This window comes from Gymnoscopelus microlampas (genome assembly GCF_963454915.1).
Source record: "Gymnoscopelus microlampas genome assembly, chromosome: 17".
Taxonomy (NCBI): domain Eukaryota; kingdom Metazoa; phylum Chordata; class Actinopteri; order Myctophiformes; family Myctophidae; genus Gymnoscopelus; species Gymnoscopelus microlampas.
This window is the reverse complement of record NC_139954.1, coordinates 38,390,407-38,406,041: the sequence shown is the minus strand read 5'-3', so window position 1 is coordinate 38,406,041 and position 15,635 is coordinate 38,390,407.

Genomic DNA, 15,635 nt, shown 5'->3' with positions numbered 1-15,635 from the left:
AACATCTCAAGGATGCGTGTCCGCAGCAAGGGGGAATTTTGAACTGTGAATGGAGTTTCTAGGTGAAAGTGTTTCTTTGAGGTCCCAAAACCTTCCATCCGCCTCCATTCTAAATCTCTGAACTTTTAAATGAGTACAATTCTAAAACTATGCAACATTTCAAAGATTCCTTTTCAGGCAAACATGTCCAGAGTAAGACGAACATTTTAAAGTATGAATGAGGTTACTAGGCGTAAGTATGTAGTTGTAAGCCTGCCTTTAAATGTCCATTGCCGCATCGACAATGAATGGGGCGCTTAAAGTTAAATATCTCCAAAACTACAAATGATTTCAAAAGAAAAAATCTCAAGCATGCATGTCCACAGTAAGGTGGAATTTTTGAACTGTGAATGGAGTTTCTAGGTGAACGTGTTTTTTTGAGGTCCCTATACCCTAACCCTAACCTTCCATCCGCCTCCATTCTAAATCTCTGAACTTTTAAATGAGTACAATTCTAAAACTATGCAACATTTCAAAGATTCCTTTTCAGGCAAACATGTCCAGAGTAAGACGAACATTTTAAAGTATGAATGAGGTTACTAGGCGTAAGTATGTAGTTGTAAGCCTGCCTTTAAATGTCCATTGCCGCATCGACAATGAATGGGGCGCTTAAAGTTAAATATCTCCAAAACTACAAATGATTTCAAAAGAAAAAATCTCAAGCATGCATGTCCACAGTAAGGTGGAATTTTTGAACTGTGAATGGAGTTTCTAGGTGAACGTGTTTTTTTGAGGTCCCTATACCCTAACCCTAACCTTCCATCCGCCTCCATTCTAAATCTCTGAACTTTTAAAGGAGTACAATTCTAAAACTATGCAACATTTCAAAGATTCCTTTTCAGGCAAACATGTCCAGAGTAAGACGAACATTTTAAAGTATGAATGAGGTTACTAGGCGTAAGTATGTAGTTGTAAGCCTGCCTTTAAATGTCCATTGCCGCATCGACAATGAATGGGGCGCTTAAAGTTAAATATCTCCAAAACTACAAATGATTTCAAAAGAAAAAATCTCAAGCATGCATGTCCACAGTAAGGTGGAATTTTTGAACTGTGAATGGAGTTTCTAGGTGAACGTGTTTTTTTGAGGTCCCTATACCCTAACCCTAACCTTCCATCCGCCTCCATTCTAAATCTCTGAACTTTTAAATGAGTACAATTCTAAAACTATGCAACATTTCAAAGATTCCTTTTCAGGCAAACATGTCCAGAGTAAGACGAACATTTTAAAGTATGAATGAGGTTACTAGGCGTAAGTATGTAGTTGTAAGCCTGCCTTTAAATGTTCATTGCCGCATCGACAATGAATGGGGCGCTTAAAGTTAAATATCTCCAAAACTACAAATGATTTCAAAAGAAAAAATCTCAAGCATGCATGTCCACAGTAAGGTGGAATTTTTGAACTGTGAATGGAGTTTCTAGGTGAACGTGTTTTTTTGAGGTCCCTATACCCTAACCCTAACCTTCCATCCGCCTCCATTCTAAATCTCTGAACTTTTAAATGAGTACAATTCTAAAACTATGCAACATTTCAAAGATTCCTTTTCAGGCAAACATGTCCAGAGTAAGACGAACATTTTAAAGTATGAATGAGGTTACTAGGCGTAAGTATGTAGTTGTAAGCCTGCCTTTAAATGTCCATTGCCGCATCGACAATGAATGGGGCGCTTAAAGTTAAATATCTCCAAAACTACAAATGATTTCAAAAGAAAAAATCTCAAGCATGCATGTCCACAGTAAGGTGGAATTTTTGAACTGTGAATGGAGTTTCTAGGTGAAAGTGTTTTTTTGAGGTCCCAAATTTGTCCATCGACCTCCATTATAAATCACTGAACTTTTAAAGGAGTACAATTCTAAAACTATTAAACATTTCAAAGATTCCCTTTCAGGCAAACATGTCCACAGTAAGATGAACATTTTAAAGTTCGAATGGGGTTTCTATTCTATATATGACATTTTGAATCATTACAGTCAGTTCACCTTCTTTTGGGTCTTGAGTCGAACCGATTACTCCCGCGGAGACATCAAATTTCTCTTTTGGGCCTTGAGTCTTGGGACTCAAGGCCCAACAGAGAAATTTGATGTCTCCGCGGGAGTAATTGGTTCGACTCAAGACTCTTTTGGGTCTTGAGTCTTGGGAAAGAAAAAAAAAGTGTGCTAGTTGGATTTGAACAGGGAATCTTCTGGTTGCAAGTCCTGTATCTAAACCACTACACCACAGAGGTCCTTACATGTTCTGTTGACTTGCGTGGAATTTTCTGAAAGATTATATAAAGGTAAAAGCCCCAGGTAAAAGTTAGAAAGATGACCTTCGAGATTTGAACTCAGGACCTTCAGTGTGTAAGGCCTGAATCTTAACCACTGCTCCACCATGGTACATACTTTCTATGGTCTCTTACACGCTGTTCAGTGAAAGATCAGATAAAGGTGCAAGAGTCAGGCATTTGTTGGAAACCTGTCCTGGTTGGATTTGAACCAGTAACCTTCTGGTTGCAGGTCCTATATCTAAACCACTGCACCACAGAGGTTCTGACTTGTTCTGTTAACTTAGCCTGGCAAAGTTTGTACCCTTTTCCCTTTAAATATCCATTGCCATTGACAATGCATTAGGCGCTTAAAGTTAAATATTTCAAAAACTACAAATCATTTCAAAGTAAAACATCTCAAGGATGCATGTCCACAGCAAGGGGGAATTTTGAACTGTGAATGGAGTTTCTAGGTGAAAGTGTTTTTTTGAGGTCCCAAAACCTTCCATCCGCCTCCATTCTAAATCTCTGAACTTTTAAAGGAGTACAATTCTAAAACTATGCAACATTTCAAAGATTCCTTTTCAGGCAAACATGTCCAGAGTAAGACGAACATTTTAAAGTATGAATGAGGTTACTAGGCGTAAGTATGTAGTTGTAAGCCTGCCTTTAAATGTCCATTGCCGCATCGACAATGAATGGGGCGCTTAAAGTTAAATATCTCCAAAACTACAAATGATTTCAAAAGAAAAAATCTCAAGCATGCATGTCCACAGTAAGGTGGAATTTTTGAACTGTGAATGGAGTTTCTAGGTGAACGTGTTTTTTTGAGGTCCCTATACCCTAACCCTAACCTTCCATCCGCCTCCATTCTAAATCTCTGAACTTTTAAATGAGTACAATTCTAAAACTATGCAACATTTCAAAGATTCCTTTTCAGGCAAACATGTCCAGAGTAAGACGAACATTTTAAAGTATGAATGAGGTTACTAGGCGTAAGTATGTAGTTGTAAGCCTGCCTTTAAATGTCCATTGCCGCATCGACAATGAATGGGGCGCTTAGAGTTAAATATCTCCAAAACTACAAATGATTTCAAAAGAAAAAATCTCAAGCATGCATGTCCACAGTAAGGTGGAATTTTTGAACTGTGAATGGAGTTTCTAGGTGAAAGTGTTTTTTTTAGGTCCCTATACCCTAACCCTAACCTTCCATCCGCCTCCATTCTAAATCTCTGAACTTTTAAATGAGTACAATTCTAAAACTATGCAACATTTCAAAGATTCCTTTTCAGGCAAACATGTCCAGAGTAAGACGAACATTTTAAAGTATGAATGAGGTTACTAGGCGTAAGTATGTAGTTGTAAGCCTGCCTTTAAATGTCCATTGCCGCATCGACAATGAATGGGGCGCTTAAAGTTAAATATTTCAAAAACTACAAATCATTTCAAAGTAAAACATCTCAAGGATGCATGTCCACAGCAAGGGGGAATTTTGAACTGTGAATGGAGTTTCTAGGTGAAAGTGTTTCTTTGAGGTCCCAAAACCTTCCATCCGCCTCCATTCTAAATCTCTGAACTTTTAAAGGAGTACAATTCTAAAACTATGCAACATTTCAAAGATTCCCTTTCAGGCAAACATGTCCACAGTAAGATGGACATTTTAAAGTTCGAATGGGGTTTCTATTCTATATATGACATTTTGAATCATTACAGTCAGTTCACCTTCTTTTGGGTCTTGAGTCGAACCGATTACTCCCGCGGAGACATCAAATTTCTCTTTTGGGCCTTGAGTCTTGGGACTCAAGGCCCAACAGAGAAATTTGATGTCTCCGCGGGAGTAATTGGTTCGACTCAAGACTCTTTTGGGTCTTGAGTCTTGGGAAAGAAAAAAAAAGTGTGCTAGTTGGATTTGAACCGGGAATCTTCTGGTTGCAAGTCCTGTATCTAAACCACTACACCACAGAGGTCCTTACATGTTCTGTTGACTTGCGTGGAATTTTCTGAAAGATTATATAAAGGTAAAAGCCCCAGGTAAAAGTTAGAAAGATGACCTTCGAGATTTGAACTCAGGACCTTCAGTGTGTAAGGCCTGAATCTTAACCACTGCTCCACCATGGTACATACTTTCTATGGTCTCTTACACGCTGTTCAGTGAAAGATCAGATAAAGGTGCAAGAGTCAGGCATTTGTTGGAAACCTGTCCTGGTTGGATTTGAACCAGTAACCTACTGGTTGCAGGTCCTATATCTAAACCACTGCACCACAGAGGTTCTGACTTGTTCTGTTAACTTAGCCTGGCAAAGTTTGTACCCTTTTCCCTTTAAATATCCATTGCCATTGACAATGCATTAGACGCTTAAAGTTAAATATTTCAAAAACTACAAATCATTTCAAAGTAAAACATCTCAAGGATGCATGTCCACAGCAAGGGGGAATTTTGAACTGTGAATGGAGTTTCTAGGTGAAAGTGTTTTTTTGAGGTCCCAAAACCTTCCATCCGCCTCCATTCTAAATCTCTGAACTTTTAAAGGAGTACAATTCTAAAACTATGCAACATTTCAAAGATTCCTTTTCAGGCAAACATGTCCAGAGTAAGACGAACATTTTAAAGTATGAATGAGGTTACTAGGCGTAAGTATGTAGTTGTAAGCCTGCCTTTAAATGTCCATTGCCGCATCGACAATGAATGGGGCGCTTAAAGTTAAATATCTCCAAAACTACAAATGATTTCAAAAGAAAAAATCTCAAGCATGCATGTCCACAGTAAGGTGGAATTTTTGAACTGTGAATGGAGTTTCTAGGTGAACGTGTTTTTTTGAGGTCCCTATACCCTAACCCTAACCTTCCATCCGCCTCCATTCTAAATCTCTGAACTTTTAAATGAGTACAATTCTAAAACTATGCAACATTTCAAAGATTCCTTTTCAGGCAAACATGTCCAGAGTAAGACGAACATTTTAAAGTATGAATGAGGTTACTAGGCGTAAGTATGTAGTTGTAAGCCTGCCTTTAAATGTCCATTGCCGCATCGACAATGAATGGGGCGCTTAAAGTTAAATATTTCAAAAACTACAAATCATTTCAAAGTAAAACATCTCAAGGATGCATGTCCACAGCAAGGGGGAATTTTGAACTGTGAATGGAGTTTCTAGGTGAAAGTGTTTCTTTGAGGTCCCAAAACCTTCCATCCGCCTCCATTCTAAATCTCTGAACTTTTAAAGGAGTACAATTCTAAAACTATGCAACATTTCAAAGATTCCTTTTCAGGCAAACATGTCCAGAGTAAGACGAACATTTTAAAGTATGAATGAGGTTACTAGGCGTAAGTATGTAGTTGTAAGCCTGCCTTTAAATGTCCATTGCCGCATCGACAATGAATGGGGCGCTTAAAGTTAAATATCTCCAAAACTACAAATGATTTCAAAAGAAAAAATCTCAAGCATGCATGTCCACAGTAAGGTGGAATTTTTGAACTGTGAATGGAGTTTCTAGGTGAACGTGTTTTTTTTAGGTCCCTATACCCTAACCCTAACCTTCCATCCGCCTCCATTCTAAATCTCTGAACTTTTAAATGAGTACAATTCTAAAACTATGCAACATTTCAAAGATTCCTTTTCAGGCAAACATGTCCAGAGTAAGACGAACATTTTAAAGTATGAATGAGGTTACTAGGCGTAAGTATGTAGTTGTAAGCCTGCCTTTAAATGTCCATTGCCGCATCGACAATGAATGGGGCGCTTAAAGTTAAATATCTCCAAAACTACAAATGATTTCAAAAGAAAAAATCTCAAGCATGCATGTCCACAGTAAGGTGGAATTTTTGAACTGTGAATGGAGTTTCTAGGTGAAAGTGTTTTTTTGAGGTCCCAAATTTGTCCATCGACCTCCATTATAAATCACTGAACTTTTAAAGGAGTACAATTCTAAAACTATTAAACATTTCAAAGATTCCCTTTCAGGCAAACATGTCCACAGTAAGATGAACATTTTAAAGTTCGAATGGGGTTTCTATTCTATATATGACATTTTGAATCATTACAGTCAGTTCACCTTCTTTTGGGTCTTGAGTCGAACCGATTACTCCCGCGGAGACATCAAATTTCTCTTTTGGGCCTTGAGTCTTGGGACTCAAGGCCCAACAGAGAAATTTGATGTCTCCGCGGGAGTAATTGGTTCGACTCAAGACTCTTTTGGGTCTTGAGTCTTGGGAAAGAAAAAAAAAGTGTGCTAGTTGGATTTGAACCGGGAATCTTCTGGTTGCAAGTCCTGTATCTAAACCACTACACCACAGAGGTCCTTACATGTTCTGTTGACTTGCGTGGAATTTTCTGAAAGATTATATAAAGGTAAAAGCCCCAGGTAAAAGTTAGAAAGATGACCTTCGAGATTTGAACTCAGGACCTTCAGTGTGTAAGGCCTGAATCTTAACCACTGCTCCACCATGGTACATACTTTCTATGGTCTCTTACACGCTGTTCAGTGAAAGATCAGATAAAGGTGCAAGAGTCAGGCATTTGTTGGAAACCTGTCCTGGTTGGATTTGAACCAGTAACCTACTGGTTGCAGGTCCTATATCTAAACCACTGCACCACAGAGGTTCTGACTTGTTCTGTTAACTTAGCCTGGCAAAGTTTGTACCCTTTTCCCTTTAAATATCCATTGCCATTGACAATGCATTAGACGCTTAAAGTTAAATATTTCAAAAACTACAAATCATTTCAAAGTAAAACATCTCAAGGATGCATGTCCACAGCAAGGGGGAATTTTGAACTGTGAATGGAGTTTCTAGGTGAAAGTGTTTTTTTGAGGTCCCAAAACCTTCCATCCGCCTCCATTCTAAATCTCTGAACTTATAAAGGAGTACAATTCTAAAACTATGCAACATTTCAAAGATTCCTTTTCAGGCAAACATGTCCAGAGTAAGACGAACATTTTAAAGTATGAATGAGGTTACTAGGCGTAAGTATGTAGTTGTAAGCCTGCCTTTAAATGTCCATTGCCGCATCGACAATGAATGGGGCGCTTAAAGTTAAATATCTCCAAAACTACAAATGATTTCAAAAGAAAAAATCTCAAGCATGCATGTCCACAGTAAGGTGGAATTTTTGAACTGTGAATGGAGTTTCTAGGTGAACGTGTTTTTTTGAGGTCCCTATACCCTAACCCTAACCTTCCATCCGCCTCCATTCTAAATCTCTGAACTTTTAAATGAGTACAATTCTAAAACTATGCAACATTTCAAAGATTCATTTTCAGGCAAACATGTCCAGAGTAAGACGAACATTTTAAAGTATGAATGAGGTTACTAGGCGTAAGTATGTAGTTGTAAGCCTGCCTTTAAATGTCCATTGCCGCATCGACAATGAATGGGGCGCTTAAAGTTAAATATTTCAAAAACTACAAATCATTTCAAAGTAAAACATCTCAAGGATGCATGTCCACAGCAAGGGGGAATTTTGAACTGTGAATGGAGTTTCTAGGTGAAAGTGTTTCTTTGAGGTCCCAAAACCTTCCATCCGCCTCCATTCTAAATCTCTGAACTTTTAAAGGAGTACAATTCTAAAACTATGCAACATTTCAAAGATTCCTTTTCAGGCAAACATGTCCAGAGTAAGACGAACATTTTAAAGTATGAATGAGGTTACTAGGCGTAAGTATGTAGTTGTAAGCCTGCCTTTAAATGTCCATTGCCGCATCGACAATGAATGGGGCGCTTAAAGTTAAATATCTCCAAAACTACAAATGATTTCAAAAGAAAAAATCTCAAGCATGCATGTCCACAGTAAGGTGGAATTTTTGAACTGTGAATGGAGTTTCTAGGTGAACGTGTTTTTTTGAGGTCCCTATACCCTAACCCTAACCTTCCATCCGCCTCCATTCTAAATCTCTGAACTTTTAAATGAGTACAATTCTAAAACTATGCAACATTTCAAAGATTCCTTTTCAGGCAAACATGTCCAGAGTAAGACGAACATTTTAAAGTATGAATGAGGTTACTAGGCGTAAGTATGTAGTTGTAAGCCTGCCTTTAAATGTCCATTGCCGCATCGACAATGAATGGGGCGCTTAAAGTTAAATATCTCCAAAACTACAAATGATTTCAAAAGAAAAAATATCAAGCATGCATGTCCACAGTAAGGTGGAATTTTTGAACTGTGAATGGAGTTTCTAGGTGAAAGTGTTTCTTTGAGGTCCCAAAACCTTCCATCCGCCTCCATTCTAAATCTCTGAACTTTTAAAGGAGTACAATTCTAAAACTATGCAACATTTCAAAGATTCCTTTTCAGGCAAACATGTCCAGAGTAAGACGAACATTTTAAAGTATGAATGAGGTTACTAGGCGTAAGTATGTAGTTGTAAGCCTGCCTTTAAATGTCCATTGCCGCATCGACAATGAATGGGGCGCTTAAAGTTAAATATCTCCAAAACTACAAATGATTTCAAAAGAAAAAATCTCAAGCATGCATGTCCACAGTAAGGTGGAATTTTTGAACTGTGAATGGAGTTTCTAGGTGAACGTGTTTTTTTGAGGTCCCTATACCCTAACCCTAACCTTCCATCCGCCTCCATTCTAAATCTCTGAACTTTTAAATGAGTACAATTCTAAAACTATGCAACATTTCAAAGATTCCTTTTCAGGCAAACATGTCCAGAGTAAGACGAACATTTTAAAGTATGAATGAGGTTACTAGGCGTAAGTATGTAGTTGTAAGCCTGCCTTTAAATGTCCATTGCCGCATCGACAATGAATGGGGCGCTTAAAGTTAAATATCTCCAAAACTACAAATGATTTCAAAAGAAAAAATCTCAAGCATGCATGTCCACAGTAAGGTGGAATTTTTGAACTGTGAATGGAGTTTCTAGGTGAACGTGTTTTTTTGAGGTCCCTATACCCTAACCCTAACCTTCCATCCGCCTCCATTCTAAATCTCTGAACTTTTAAATGAGTACAATTCTAAAACTATGCAACATTTCAAAGATTCCTTTTCAGGCAAACATGTCCAGAGTAAGACGAACATTTTAAAGTATGAATGAGGTTACTAGGCGTAAGTATGTAGTTGTAAGCCTGCCTTTAAATGTCCATTGCCGCATCGACAATGAATGGGGCGCTTAAAGTTAAATATTTCAAAAACTACAAATCATTTCAAAGTAAAACATCTCAAGGATGCATGTCCACAGCAAGGGGGAATTTTGAACTGTGAATGGAGTTTCTAGGTGAAAGTGTTTCTTTGAGGTCCCAAAACCTTCCATCCGCCTCCATTCTAAATCTCTGAACTTTTAAAGGAGTACAATTCTAAAACTATGCAACATTTCAAAGATTCCTTTTCAGGCAAACATGTCCAGAGTAAGACGAACATTTTAAAGTATGAATGAGGTTACTAGGCGTAAGTATGTAGTTGTAAGCCTGCCTTTAAATGTCCATTGCCGCATCGACAATGAATGGGGCGCTTAAAGTTAAATATCTCCAAAACTACAAATGATTTCAAAAGAAAAAATCTCAAGCATGCATGTCCACAGTAAGGTGGAATTTTTGAACTGTGAATGGAGTTTCTAGGTGAACGTGTTTTTTTGAGGTCCCTATACCCTAACCCTAACCTTCCATCCGCCTCCATTCTAAATCTCTGAACTTTTAAAGGAGTACAATTCTAAAACTATGCAACATTTCAAAGATTCCTTTTCAGGCAAACATGTCCAGAGTAAGACGAACATTTTAAAGTATGAATGAGGTTACTAGGCGTAAGTATGTAGTTGTAAGCCTGCCTTTAAATGTTCATTGCCGCATCGACAATGAATGGGGCGCTTAAAGTTAAATATCTCCAAAACTACAAATGATTTCAAAAGAAAAAATCTCAAGCATGCATGTCCACAGTAAGGTGGAATTTTTGAACTGTGAATGGAGTTTCTAGGTGAACGTGTTTTTTTGAGGTCCCTATACCCTAACCCTAACCTTCCATCCGCCTCCATTCTAAATCTCTGAACTTTTAAATGAGTACAATTCTAAAACTATGCAACATTTCAAAGATTCCTTTTCAGGCAAACATGTCCAGAGTAAGACGAACATTTTAAAGTATGAATGAGGTTACTAGGCGTAAGTATGTAGTTGTAAGCCTGCCTTTAAATGTCCATTGCCGCATCGACAATGAATGGGGCGCTTAAAGTTAAATATTTAAAAAACTACAAATCATTTCAAAGTAAAACATCTCAAGGATGCATGTCCACAGCAAGGGGGAATTTTGAACTGTGAATGGAGTTTCTAGGTGAAAGTGTTTCTTTGAGGTCCCAAAACCTTCCATCCGCCTCCATTCTAAATCTCTGAACTTTTAAAGGAGTACAATTCTAAAACTATGCAACATTTCAAAGATTCCTTTTCAGGCAAACATGTCCAGAGTAAGACGAACATTTTAAAGTATGAATGAGGTTACTAGGCGTAAGTATGTAGTTGTAAGCCTGCCTTTAAATGTCCATTGCCGCATCGACAATGAATGGGGCGCTTAAAGTTAAATATCTCCAAAACTACAAATGATTTCAAAAGAAAAAATCTCAAGCATGCATGTCCACAGTAAGGTGGAATTTTTGAACTGTGAATGGAGTTTCTAGGTGAACGTGTTTTTTTGAGGTCCCTATACCCTAACCCTAACCTTCCATCCGCCTCCATTCTAAATCTCTGAACTTTTAAATGAGTACAATTCTAAAACTATGCAACATTTCAAAGATTCCTTTTCAGGCAAACATGTCCAGAGTAAGACGAACATTTTAAAGTATGAATGAGGTTACTAGGCGTAAGTATGTAGTTGTAAGCCTGCCTTTAAATGTCCATTGCCGCATCGACAATGAATGGGGCGCTTAAAGTTAAATATTTCAAAAACTACAAATCATTTCAAAGTAAAACATCTCAAGGATGCATGTCCACAGCAAGGGGGAATTTTGAACTGTGAATGGAGTTTCTAGGTGAAAGTGTTTTTTTGAGGTCCCAAAACCTTCCATCCGCCTCCATTCTAAATCTCTGAACTTTTAAAGGAGTACAATTCTAAAACTATGCAACATTTCAAAGATTCCTTTTCAGGCAAACATGTCCAGAGTAAGACGAACATTTTAAAGTATGAATGAGGTTACTAGGCGTAAGTATGTAGTTGTAAGCCTGCCTTTAAATGTCCATTGCCGCATCGACAATGAATGGGGCGCTTAAAGTTAAATATCTCCAAAACTACAAATGATTTCAAAAGAAAAAATCTCAAGCATGCATGTCCACAGTAAGGTGGAATTTTTGAACTGTGAATGGAGTTTCTAGGTGAACGTGTTTTTTTGAGGTCCCTATACCCTAACCCTAACCTTCCATCCGCCTCCATTCTAAATCTCTGAACTTTTAAATGAGTACAATTCTAAAACTATGCAACATTTCAAAGATTCCTTTTCAGGCAAACATGTCCAGAGTAAGACGAACATTTTAAAGTATGAATGAGGTTACTAGGCGTAAGTATGTAGTTGTAAGCCTGCCTTTAAATGTCCATTGCCGCATCGACAATGAATGGGGCGCTTAAAGTTAAATATTTCAAAAACTACAAATCATTTCAAAGTAAAACATCTCAAGGATGCATGTCCACAGCAAGGGGGAATTTTGAACTGTGAATGGAGTTTCTAGGTGAAAGTGTTTCTTTGAGGTCCCAAAACCTTCCATCCGCCTCCATTCTAAATCTCTGAACTTTTAAAGGAGTACAATTCTAAAACTATGCAACATTTCAAAGATTCCTTTTCAGGCAAACATGTCCAGAGTAAGACGAACATTTTAAAGTATGAATGAGGTTACTAGGCGTAAGTATGTAGTTGTAAGCCTGCCTTTAAATGTCCATTGCCGCATCGACAATGAATGGGGCGCTTAAAGTTAAATATCTCCAAAACTACAAATGATTTCAAAAGAAAAAATCTCAAGCATGCATGTCCACAGTAAGGTGGAATTTTTGAACTGTGAATGGAGTTTCTAGGTGAACGTGTTTTTTTGAGGTCCCTATACCCTAACCCTAACCTTCCATCCGCCTCCATTCTAAATCTCTGAACTTTTAAATGAGTACAATTCTAAAACTATGCAACATTTCAAAGATTCCTTTTCAGGCAAACATGTCCAGAGTAAGACGAACATTTTAAAGTATGAATGAGGTTACTAGGCGTAAGTATGTAGTTGTAAGCCTGCCTTTAAATGTCCATTGCCGCATCGACAATGAATGGGGCGCTTAAAGTTAAATATCTCCAAAACTACAAATGATTTCAAAAGAAAAAATCTCAAGCATGCATGTCCACAGTAAGGTGGAATTTTTGAACTGTGAATGGAGTTTCTAGGTGAAAGTGTTTCTTTGAGGTCCCAAAACCTTCCATCCGCCTCCATTCTAAATCTCTGAACTTTTAAAGGAGTACAATTCTAAAACTATGCAACATTTCAAAGATTCCTTTTCAGGCAAACATGTCCAGAGTAAGACGAACATTTTAAAGTATGAATGAGGTTACTAGGCGTAAGTATGTAGTTGTAAGCCTGCCTTTAAATGTCCATTGCCGCATCGACAATGAATGGGGCGCTTAAAGTTAAATATCTCCAAAACTACAAATGATTTCAAAAGAAAAAATCTCAAGCATGCATGTCCACAGTAAGGTGGAATTTTTGAACTGTGAATGGAGTTTCTAGGTGAACGTGTTTTTTTGAGGTCCCTATACCCTAACCCTAACCTTCCATCCGCCTCCATTCTAAATCTCTGAACTTTTAAATGAGTACAATTCTAAAACTATGCAACATTTCAAAGATTCCTTTTCAGGCAAACATGTCCAGAGTAAGACGAACATTTTAAAGTATGAATGAGGTTACTAGGCGTAAGTATGTAGTTGTAAGCCTGCCTTTAAATGTCCATTGCCGCATCGACAATGAATGGGGCGCTTAAAGTTAAATATCTCCAAAACTACAAATGATTTCAAAAGAAAAAATCTCAAGCATGCATGTCCACAGTAAGGTGGAATTTTTGAACTGTGAATGGAGTTTCTAGGTGAACGTGTTTTTTTGAGGTCCCTATACCCTAACCCTAACCTTCCATCCGTCTCCATTCTAAATCTCTGAACTTTTAAATGAGTACAATTCTAAAACTATGCAACATTTCAAAGATTCCTTTTCAGGCAAACATGTCCAGAGTAAGACGAACATTTTAAAGTATGAATGAGGTTACTAGGCGTAAGTATGTAGTTGTAAGCCTGCCTTTAAATGTCCATTGCCGCATCGACAATGAATGGGGCGCTTAAAGTTAAATATCTCCAAAACTACAAATGATTTCAAAAGAAAAAATCTCAAGCATGCATGTCCACAGTAAGGTGGAATTTTTGAACTGTGAATGGAGTTTCTAGGTGAACGTGTTTTTTTGAGGTCCCAAATTTGTCCATCGACCTCCATTATAAATCACTGAACTTTTAAAGGAGTACAATTCTAAAACTATTAAACATTTCAAAGATTCCCTTTCAGGCAAACATGTCCACAGTAAGATGAACATTTTAAAGTATGAATGGGGTTTCTATTCTATATATGACATTTTGAATCATTACAGTCAGTTCACCTTCTTTTGGGTCTTGAGTCGAACCGATTACTCCCGCGGAGACATCAAATTTCTCTTTTGGGCCTTGAGTCTTGGGACTCAAGGCCCAACAGAGAAATTTGATGTCTCCGCGGGAGTAATTGGTTCGACTCAAGACTCTTTTGGGTCTTGAGTCTTGGGAAAGAAAAAAAAAGTGTGCAAGTTGGATTTGAACCGGGAATCTTCTGGTTGCAAGTCCTGTATCTAAACCACTACACCACAGAGGTCCTTACATGTTCTGTTGACTTGCGTGGAATTTTCTGAAAGATTATATAAAGGTAAAAGCCCCAGGTAAAAGTTAGAAAGATGACCTTCGAGATTTGAACTCAGGACCTTCAGTGTGTAAGGCCTGAATCTTAACCACTGCTCCACCATGGTACATACTTTCTATGGTCTCTTACACGCTGTTCAGTGAAAGATCAGATAAAGGTGCAAGAGTCAGGCATTTGTTGGAAACCTGTCCTGGTTGGATTTGAACCAGTAACCTTCTGGTTGCAGGTCCTATATCTAAACCACTGCACCACAGAGGTTCTGACTTGTTCTGTTAACTTAGCCTGGCAAAGTTTGTACCCTTTTCCCTTTAAATATCCATTGCCATTGACAATGCATTAGGCGCTTAAAGTTAAATATTTCAAAAACTACAAATCATTTCAAAGTAAAACATCTCAAGGATGCATGTCCACAGCAAGGGGGAATTTTGAACTGTGAATGGAGTTTCTAGGTGAAAGTGTTTTTTTGAGGTCCCAAAACCTTCCATCCGCCTCCATTCTAAATCTCTGAACTTTTAAAGGAGTACAATTCTAAAACTATGCAACATTTCAAAGATTCCTTTTCAGGCAAACATGTCCAGAGTAAGACGAACATTTTAAAGTATGAATGAGGTTACTAGGCGTAAGTATGTAGTTGTAAGCCTGCCTTTAAATGTCCATTGCCGCATCGACAATGAATGGGGCGCTTAAAGTTAAATATCTCCAAAACTACAAATGATTTCAAAAGAAAAAATCTCAAGCATGCATGTCCACAGTAAGGTGGAATTTTTGAACTGTGAATGGAGTTTCTAGGTGAACGTGTTTTTTTGAGGTCCCTATACCCTAACCCTAACCTTCCATCCGCCTCCATTCTAAATCTCTGAACTTTTAAATGAGTACAATTCTAAAACTATGCAACATTTCAAAGATTCCTTTTCAGGCAAACATGTCCAGAGTAAGACGAACATTTTAAAGTATGAATGAGGTTACTAGGCGTAAGTATGTAGTTGTAAGCCTGCCTTTAAATGTCCATTGCCGCATCGACAATGAATGGGGCGCTTAAAGTTAAATATTTCAAAAACTACAAATCATTTCAAAGTAAAACATCTCAAGGATGCATGTCCACAGCAAGGGGGAATTTTGAACTGTGAATGGAGTTTCTAGGTGAAAGTGTTTCTTTGAGGTCCCAAAACCTTCCATCCGCCTCCATTCTAAATCTCTGAACTTTTAAAGGAGTACAATTCTAAAACTATGCAACATTTCAAAGATTCCTTTTCAGGCAAACATGTCCAGAGTAAGACGAACATTTTAAAGTATGAATGAGGTTACTAGGCGTAAGTATGTAGTTGTAAGCCTGCCTTTAAATGTCCATTGCCGCATCGACAATGAATGGGGCGCTTAAAGTTAAATATCTCCAAAACTACAAATGATTTCAAAAGAAAAAATCTCAAGCATGCATGTCCACAGTAAGGTGGAATTTTTGAACTGTGAATGGAGTTTCTAGG